Source organism: Strix aluco, chromosome 4 (assembly GCF_031877795.1).
Source record: "Strix aluco isolate bStrAlu1 chromosome 4, bStrAlu1.hap1, whole genome shotgun sequence".
Taxonomy (NCBI): domain Eukaryota; kingdom Metazoa; phylum Chordata; class Aves; order Strigiformes; family Strigidae; genus Strix; species Strix aluco.
Genome location: NC_133934.1, coordinates 97,934,690 through 97,944,689, shown reverse-complemented (window position 1 = coordinate 97,944,689; position 10,000 = coordinate 97,934,690). Strand labels below are relative to the sequence as shown.

The following is a 10,000-nucleotide window of genomic DNA, read 5'->3' as shown; positions in this document are numbered from 1 at the left end:
TGACTCTCTTGTGTATAGACTTTAAACCATAGAATTACACAATGCAAAGGATTAAAAGATGTCACGTAACACAAACACCATTTAAAAAAGACACACCACCCACTTTGCAATAATCTATTTTGAATATAAAGAAAATATGTTTTGGCTGTGATTTTAAACACAGCATGTTGTATCAGGTGAAAGTTGTTTATAGTGTGTGCATCTTCATAAGTGAAAGTTTTTGGGAAGGAGTTTTTATTTGTTTCTGAAGAATCAGAAACTAGAAAAGTAAATCTGTGGGCTAAGGAATATGGGAGCAGAATTATCACTGAGAAGGAGTATTTACATTTCTCTTTGCAAGATAGGCAACAAAATCTGTTGAAAGCAAAAATCTTTTTATATAAAGACATCAGTACTAATGATGGAAAAGTTTTCCACCAACTGACCTATATTTCTAGGAAAGGAGTTTGCCATTATAGAATAACTAACAGTATAGAGTAACTAACAGTATATTACCTTTAGTACTTCCTTTAAAACAAATACGGAACATGGACTTAAATTCTGCCCAAGTAGTTTAAGTGTAGTGGGAAATCGTACACTTCATGGCCTAGTCTTCTTCCATTCCATAAAACAACCTTCCTGATTTGATAGCCTTTTTTTTTTTTTTTCCAGTAACTTTGGTCTTAGGGTAGAGATTACTGTGTTATCACACCAAATTCCCTATTTATGCAGTATAATGCAGTTGCAGTCAAAAATACTATTGAGTTCTCTACAGTTTTCTTACGTGAAGTAATAGTGTTTAAAATTGACCTCTATACCACCTACTGTTTTTTTAGTACGTCAAAGTCAATTATGCTGTAGTAATCACCATTCTGCATATTGTTGAAGAAAAGTATACAGTTTCTGGATGTGAACAAAATATATCCTTTTAGAGTTTTTACTATCTGGGTTTGAGCAGGGGAGCCTTGTGTGCCAGTTTTCAGTCTGTGACAAGCTTCAAGTTCTGTTGGCTTGCTGAACAATTTGAAGAATGTACTCTCTCTATGTATCCTTTGACTTAACCAAGTTCAAAACCTATTACTCAACCGAGCACCGTAATAATTCTTCTGCCTGTTACCTTATTAAATCTCTCAGATTATTCTATCAATGTATGGAAGATTAACTCCTAACAAAACTGTGGGGCCAAGGGAAGAGAGTGCCTTATACAAGCATAATGGAACCCTATGAACGTACCATCATTTATTGCCGTTATCTCTGTATCCTAAAAAGAAAAATAAAATTGATGTTGTCATTAAAATAGATAAAATCTGTACTTAGAGACTTAGAATCCTTTTAAAACATTGAACTCCAGGGTGCAAAACAGTATTCTAGATGTAGTCTAATAAATGCCAAGTAAAGGGGATAATCACTTCCCTCAATCTGCTGGTTCTGCTCCTTATAGTAAAGCCCAAGTTGCTGTTGTCCACCACCTCTGCCACAATACAGTGCTGGCTCATGTTCAGCTCGCTGCCTCACCAGGGCCCCCAGGTCCTTTTCTGCAGGGCTGCTTCCCAGCCAGTCCGTCTCAGCCTGCATTGTTGCCAGGGGTTCCTCCTTCTCAGGTACAAGACTCTTCATTTGCCCTTATTAAATTTCATGAGATTCTTGCTGGCCCACTCCTCTAGCCTGTCTGTCTAGGCCCATCTGAATGGCAGCTCTTCCTCCCAGTTTGGTGTCATCTGCAAACTTGAGGAAAGTATACTCTTTTGCATCCTCCAGGTCATTGGTAAAGATGTTAAACAGGAATAGAAATTCATAATTGCAATTACATAAAGAGGAAGAAGTGCAAAACTTACATTTTTTTTTAATCTTACCTTTTCTGCCCTCTTTTTATTTACACTTAGATAATAATGCAAGATACAATCTCAAGCTGCTTCTGTATGACTACCTGCTATTGATTATTAACATGACAGTAACATGTATATAAGGTCAGAATATCCTCCCACCTTCCTCTACTTTCTCTTAGCTAGTGAATAAGCAACTTTAAAAGAGAAACCAATATCATCAGGATTTCTACACACAGCTTTTGGTGAAATGTTTAAAAAAAAAAAAAAAAGCAATGAGTTGCAGTTTATATGCTCAGGTTGAGAGGTTTGGCAGGGCAGCGCTAGTATCCATCACTTTGTTGAAATGCATCTACAGTCCACTTGCCAAGTGAAGACAGAGAGATGGAAGGCCAGAATTAGAAAGCAGTTCTAAAACAAGCATTCTGCAGCATTACAAATTGCACAGTACAACTATAATTACTAAATTTTAGACAGTATGTATAATAAAAGGTAATTCAAAACTCTGGCTTCAAAATCGTCTAGTATATTTATACAGCATACATAACATAAACTGTTTGCTCCAAGAATGCTACCTAAATGTGAGTTGCTTGTATGTCAACAGTCCTTACCATACATAAAATCAATTTCGAAGTTGTATCACCTCTGCTAGAAAATGCTTCATAGTTAGCTTTTAGAAATTATTTTCAACTCTGAAGAAGCTCTTATGCAAGAATCTCAAATTGCTTAAATCTGCAGGAATTAAAAGATACATTCGAATAAGTCTTATTTCACATTTTTCTTTATTACAGAGTGTTTGCTACCTGATACACATACTGTAGGAATATGCTTCATCTTTCAGAAGTGTATTACCATTGTCTAATTATCAGAGTGTGCTAATGCAGAATCCACGGGAGTAAGGATTTGGTTTCAGGCTGATATCCTGTAGTTATGTTAAAATACAGCATATTTAAGAGAAATTACTATGTGCCTAACAAATCTAGACATACAACAGGACCAATCACTAGTCTTTTAGGCTGTGAAAATGCTAAATGCAATATATTGCTGGTTGTAAAAAGAGTCTTGAATATAACACTATCTTCACTTTATGTCTACTCAATATGCAAAAACTTAAGTTGCAGTAGGTTGCCTTCCAGTAAAAATTACAGGTGCACAGTAGGTCTTGGCAATGTTCTGTTGTACTTTTTTGTGTGTGTTTTTCCACATGGATTAAATTTTGTTCAAGCCAATTAGTATCGGAAAACAAGAGCTTTATACTTAGGTCGAGTATTTTGCTGGGTGACTTCTGACTGTGGTCCATTAGGTTTGCATTCTGTTGACTGACAGTTGATTTCACTGTTCAAAATGATAACATCGCATAAATTACAGTTTATTTGCATTTGCACACATACTATTAAACACAGAGTGAGTCTTGAGAAAGTGTCATTTTTGACCAGTGATAGTGTTTCTAAACAAGCATTTGAAGTTACTCTTAATTTTTCCATTTCTCCATATTCCTATTTTTGAGTTCATACTGATAATGCAGAATATTTTTACAAAGGCAGGGACAGGAAGTATATCAGAGGTTTAAGCTGTGCTTCCAGAACTAGAAGTTCCCTCTCTGGAAAAAAAAAAACCCAACAGTTTTTTAGATATCTCATTACTGTGTATCTTCCTCTTGACTATGGGAAACATCTGTCTTCCTTTAGTTGCTTTGGAGAGAATGGGTGAGGATAGGGACAGCTTTCAAAGCAGATTACTTACCCTAGTGAAAACAAATTCTACATTGTCAAAACAGAAACAAAAAAGATTCCCTCTGCATCAGAGTCCAGATTCTGCCTCTGAAATTAGAGTGCACTCCAGTTTTTTGATCTGCTTGTCAGTATTTCACTTGTTCTCTTTTTAGGAATGGGGAAACTATTTTTTCTTCACCATTAGATTGACTGTTAACAAGATGCTTTTTTTAATTTGCTGTGTAATAATCTTGTCATGCAGCTACAGAACAGGTCTCATGCAGGTATTCAAAGCAAACTTCTCTTACAATTGAAAATTGTTATTGAATTAAGTTGAAATTGAATTAAAACTTTTGCTGAAGAAACTGGAGAGTGGTTCTAGAGTCCCAATGTGGGTTGCATGCGAGCAGCTTATTTTCATCCCATTAACTCTTGGATGAGAAAAGCATAGTGGAACAGAAGCAGGAGGCTGAGGCTACAATGCAAAAGAACATTTTTCATGTGACCAGTTTTACTATATACTTTCAACATGAATACTGACGTTAGGTTAGTGCAGCCAGCACTGTTGGTCTTTCTTTTCTTTTTCTATGTGGGAAAATACTTATTTTTATTTCCACTCGCTCTGGACAGCATGCACAACTGAAGTGAACGATGCTGACATGACTGGGTTTCTAACCGCTACACATCACCTTCTTCCTGATGATCTTGAAATACTAGCTTATTCACTAGCCATGTTTGAGTTTGGTCCAAATACTACTCCCAGTTTACAAATGAAACAGTTGAACCATGAACAGGTTAATTAACTTGGCCACAGTCCTGTAGAGAGCTTGTGTCAAAGCAAAGACAAGGATTCAATCTTGTACTTGACAGGCATGGATTTGTGAGAGCTAGACACTTCTGAATCCACGTGTACTCATTCCCTGCTTCCTCTTTAAGTTTAGAAGGGGAAAAATGGATGAGCACAAGATGAAGGGCAATTTTTCTTTTTAACCTCTATAAGTCTGTTGTCCACTTTTTCAGAGAAAATTCAGTAGCTTTTCTATAACACTGAGCAAGGCTCAGTCTTCTTATTTCTTAGATTATATCAGATATAAACATCTGATGAATGCAGCCTCAGTAGTGCACTGATGAATTGGTGCTGGAGAAAACTTTTCTTGAGACAGTATTGCTGAGAAAAGCTGTTTGCCTTCAAATCCTAAAAGTTACTTTTCTTTGGACTATTCCAGCTTCTCTTTATAGAATATATTAGAGAAAGCCTATGTCCTGTTAGGTAAAGAAAGTGCTTGGTGTTAATGATTGCACATCAGTGAGCTACTTGACCAGTGTCATCTCAGATTTTAAATCACAGCCCTCAACTACAGTAAGTTGTTTCTGTTTATAGAAATGGATATCTTCAAACTCACGGGAGGTAAACATTCTTTAGTGTGAGACGTATTCCTTCCATAGCAGATTCACTAGCATCTGTATATATATTGCTACTTGAGCATAACTTACCAACAGCAGCAGGAATGGGTCTTGCTGTCTTTGCTAAAAATGCCTTTCACTGCAAATAACCCAATTTAAACTTTTCTTCAAACCTTCCCCTAGCATATATGCAACACTGTGCTGACACATGAGCATTAAATTCCTGGAACATTTTACCACCAGTTTTGTCCTTAATAACTACAGCATCCATGTCCTTTGTATTGGAGGAGCTAAAAAAGTATTGTGTGACTTAACTTTGCTCTACTTCAGAATGACTCTGCTTGAGCAAAAAGCTTAAAAGCTAAAAACGGTGCTCAATGCAGTGCCTGAAGGGTGTTACTGAGACATCTCAATTAAAAGGTGACTATACAACAAAATTCAGGAAGAGTCGTTTGAAAGGGAGATCCAAATGTTTGACATCTTTGGAACTGTCTTGAGCAGCCAGTGGAAAAACACCAAAGAAAACACTGATAAGCAGTTGAAAAAGCGTTGAAAACCAATGAAAAACAATTTGCTGAGGGCTGCTGTTGGGATTTTTTTTTTTCCATGTAGGATCCATGATCCTGAAACCTCTCCTTAGGTTAGGTGTTCCAATCTTTTAGCTAAAATAAAACAAACTCCGTTTTTAGTTTCTTTTTTGGGTCTCCTTTCTCCAAAAGATGATAGAGACTGCAAGTAATAAACTTACCTGAGTTTAATCACTTCTTTGACTAAGGAGGTTGGAACCCACTATTCGAAAATCACAATAGTCAGGTCAACAAAGTATAATGCTGCCAGCTGAGGTCTCTTCTGATTTTTAAATTAATAGTTAAACATTAGATAGGCCAGACCGTGCAAAAAATATATGTGGAATCCTCAGGCAGGAGGGGAACACATGACTGGCCCTACTCAGTCACTGCTTTATGGTTGCAGCATGGTCAGCACTGTGCTATTTGATGCCTTTGAGACTCTGATTCAGCTCAGCAGCAGAACTCTGGGCTCCTTCTGGCTTAAACCACAGCTGTACAAGGGAGATGTTGGTTGACTGAGGTGAGTTCACTGGCCAACCACCAAGATAGTAAAGGGACTGGATCCCTTGCCCCATGCGAAGAGGCTGAGAGGGAACTGGGGCTTCTTCAGCTGGGAGAAGAGATGGTTTTGGGCGGCTGAAGAACAGCCAGCTGGTACCTGTGGAAGGTTATTAGGAAGACAGATGCAGGCTGTTAACAGCAGTGACATGGTGGTAGGATGAGAAACAGGTATAAATTGAAACACGAGATGTGGACAATTTAACAACTTTAAATAACTTTTGTGGTCTATTAACATTACGTATTCTGCTTTTTGTTTCCCTAAAGTAGATGCTCATTACTTATAAAACTAATTTTGTGACAGATTTTCAAGATTAAAGTTTTCTTGTATAATTAGCCCTTGAACTTGTTTTGGTAAGCCTTAAAATTATGGTGTTAAAATAATTAATGCTGTTATCCAAAGTTTATTGCATATGTATGACTACAGAAAGAAACGCGATCTAGGTGTGATTATCTAAGGAAAAGTCCTACAGAAGATTGAAACTGAACGTAGTAACTGTAATTATCTAAAAGGAAGTCTATTACTGTATGATAAAACTGTCAAAATAATGATTGGGGGCTCCTACAAATCATGCAGAAGATCAATAAAGCTAATCTTACGTCATAGCTTGAGAATTTAGAAATTGTATTTTGACCTTAATTCACGATGGAGCCATTCAAAACATATTTAATAAATGGGTTATAGTACTTCTTCTTAATTAAAAATTAAAACTACTCCCAATAGTTTTCCACAGTGAAATAGGGAATATATTTCCAGTTCACATGGTGGGCATGTTATTTTACTGATTGCTTAGTCTTTTTAAGGAATTATTTGTTGACTTTGATCTATTACTCATGTACACAAAATTTGCGGTGATACCTCTCCCAAAAAAATTCTTTGTGGCTCAAGAACCCTGTTTTGGGTGGTTAAAAAAAAAAAAAAATCTAGTCCTTTTTCCCCTGCAATTTACTTTGTTCTCCATTCTATATAGGAGCTTATCCTTTATCCTCCTATATCTGAATGCCTTCCAGTAGTGCGTTAAGCTGTATGACTGCATATCTGTCACATGTTCTTTGTTCTCTTTTCTTCTTCCAAGGAGAAGCAGCATATGCAGTGAAGTGTTTGGTTTGGTGGGTTTCACTTTGTTTTGTTTTAGTATACATATATAAATGTTCTGTATTTTTTAGAGAGGAAAAAGTGAAAGAAATGTGGCTTTCATGGGGAGCAGATGGGAGTGGGGGCCCTGTGTTCACTGCACAGTCTCAAATAGGCTATTCAGAAGAAACTCCATTTCTTCCTTTCTTCATTCCCCAGTACATACAAATTTCACTCTTACGGCATGAGTTCTGTTGGAGTAGACAAGTACAGCATTACACTGCTTGGCTAAAATGCCTTTCTTCTTCTGCAGTCTTCCCATGAAGATGGATCAGGAGGATATTGCAGAATGTAGGTGAATTTGTTCTTTTCAAATCACTGTTCCCTAAGCAATGCGTATGTCTAGCTTTTTTAGCTCAAATTCCTTAAAACTTTTTCAAAAATTGGATGAGATACGCTTTTAATTTGGCACCTGGTCCTCAAGTAGGTGCCAGAATAGATCTTTGGTAAAATGGTATTTTTTACCATCATGCAGTTGCAGCATTACTTGTCTAATTATTTTTTTTTTTGGCTGAATCACATTATGTATTAATGTGATAATTGTCATACCAGATCAATTAGTGATCTTTTCTTAATCATAAAATTGTTTAATGTAGATAACAGTTGCTGCATCTATGAAAGCAGCCCTAGGCGTGATAGGTTTCAGAAAATTCACTCCCAACTCTGCCCCCCACAGTTACAGTATAGATGAAATGTTGCTTCTGTCAATTGTACCACAAGATGGGAAAACGATAAAGGTGCTGTAAGACATGTTGACCTTCAGAAAGTGACAAAAACAGCTATACATTGTTCCATAGGCTAGAATCCTGTGCTTGACAGTAGGTAGTACTGGGCATTTTGGCAAGAGGTATTTTTATGTGGTAGGGGAACAACAAATTCTCTGCAGTAGGCACTTACAGATAACCTTTACCCATATATCTTTTGTCTCCCAAAGAAGTTCTTAAAGCAAATAATGGCATTTGTTCTGTATCACTTCCAAAATGCTGATTCCTTTTTGAGAATTGCTATTATTTCAGTTTGCTTGGTTTTCTTTTTAGTTTGAATACTCACAATTCTAAATATCCAGCATTTTTAAAATCCTGTGATGTCTTTGGCCCTGATGTTTTGTAGCTTTGAGTTTCATAAACACGTGTCTTTGCATAGAAAAAAGGTTGAAATCTAAGTGCTTTCTGCAGAGTTACATGAATGCCCAGGGGTGTTCTGACACTCAACAGAAATGGTAAGCAGACATCTTCTTTTGTGATGTCCCTCTTTTTTTGTGTCTTCTAAAAATGCTTCTTTTGCACAAGAGTTGTAAGTTTTTTCAGGCCACCACTGATTCTTTTCTGTCTTGGAACCCCTGGATGTCAAGTGGACATTTTTGAGATAGGATGACAGAAATGACTGTAATGGTTCCAGGTGAGTCTAAGCAAGAGGTATCAGTTATAAGGAGTTTGGTGATGTTTCCAAGTCCATTTCTTCTTGTTCATCCTAATTAGAGTCAGTTGTTAGGGAATGCGCAAACTTGCTTCAGTCAGTTTAGAGACTGGTAAAATGTACAAATAACTGACCTGTTTCTACCACTGTGCATTACTGGATGCTATGATTTGGGAATATTTTCTATCTTGGACTTTATTCTAGTGACTCTGAAGGCATAGTCTCCAAATGCTAAGCCCCAAATTCTTCACTTTTTCAACAGTGGAATCCCATAATTCAGATTAACTTTAGACTGGGAATTGCAACGTAAAGTATCTTTCTCTTTAGGAGGTGCAACTGTGTCTATTCCCTGTTGCTGTTTTCTTTAAGAAAGCTAGGAACAACTGAAAGTTCAAGTAATAGAAACAGCTTTTTAAAAATAATTTTGAATTAATATCTTGAATCCTTAGTAATACAGTTGCTCCTAATCTTATCTTCAAGACTGTAGACTTTCTTGCCTGTCTCAAGGTCACAAATCAGAATTCTATCTGGTTTTCTGAAGAACTTTCTTCTTTCTCCCTGCTTTGGGGCTGATTCTTTTTTTTCTCAGTGCTTTCCCTAGCTGCTGCCACATTACAGAACTGTTTACTTCATTCAGTATCAAGAATTGCTTGATTTACAGTTAATTTTGTTTTTTTCAGACTGGTAAAACAATTCAGTAGACAGAATGAGGAGGCACATGTTTCACTTAAAAATTCTTCTTCTCAATCTGCTATTGAAGCATGTATTCATTTAGCCTTAATCTTATGCTCTGAGATTTCTTTGCCTTTGTTTCAGTAAAGTAAATGAGGCCCCAGCCCTGAAAAGACGTATGCAAGGCCATCATGTACTCGACCTGAAACTTGCAGCTATGTGGAGCTACAGCTTTTCAATAGGTGCCAGTTTATTCAGAGTCACCTGCAGGATCATAACCCAAGTTTGACATATTTGAATCCTCTATAACCTTAGCACTTACTTTTGTTAGGTCTTTACAAAACATTTTAAACAACCCGATTTAGTATGTGTCAACTTAACCTCACGCCACTGTTGCCTTTTGCCGTGAGGAAATGGACATGTATTTCTGAGAGTCTAATCCTTGACAGGGCTTTGGGGTTTTTCTTCGTGTGTGTGTGTGTGACTAGTTTGTTTCCTTAGGTTCTACAAATGAACTTCAACAAAGATTTTTTAACACAGTCTTTTTTTCTTTCGTTTTCTTTCTTATGGCATGTCCAAAAATTACAAGAGATTAGTGATGTTCAGCTTCCCCTTATGCAGTGGTATTGGTCATTCCTTAGTGTATCACAGTCACTTAAGTGCTTGTTAGAGTGATCATTAAAAACATAATGTACTGGATATAGACTTTATTGTATAATTCCCTAATCACTG

At 36.8% G+C, this 10,000-nt stretch overlaps 1 protein-coding gene across 10 annotated transcripts in view; it reads left to right on the top strand.

The window, feature by feature from the left end:
* CDIN1 (CDAN1 interacting nuclease 1) overlaps positions 1-10,000 on the top strand; it is a 132,946-nt gene that overhangs the window by 38,030 nt on the left and 84,916 nt on the right. The gene's annotated exons all lie outside the window — the stretch shown is intronic.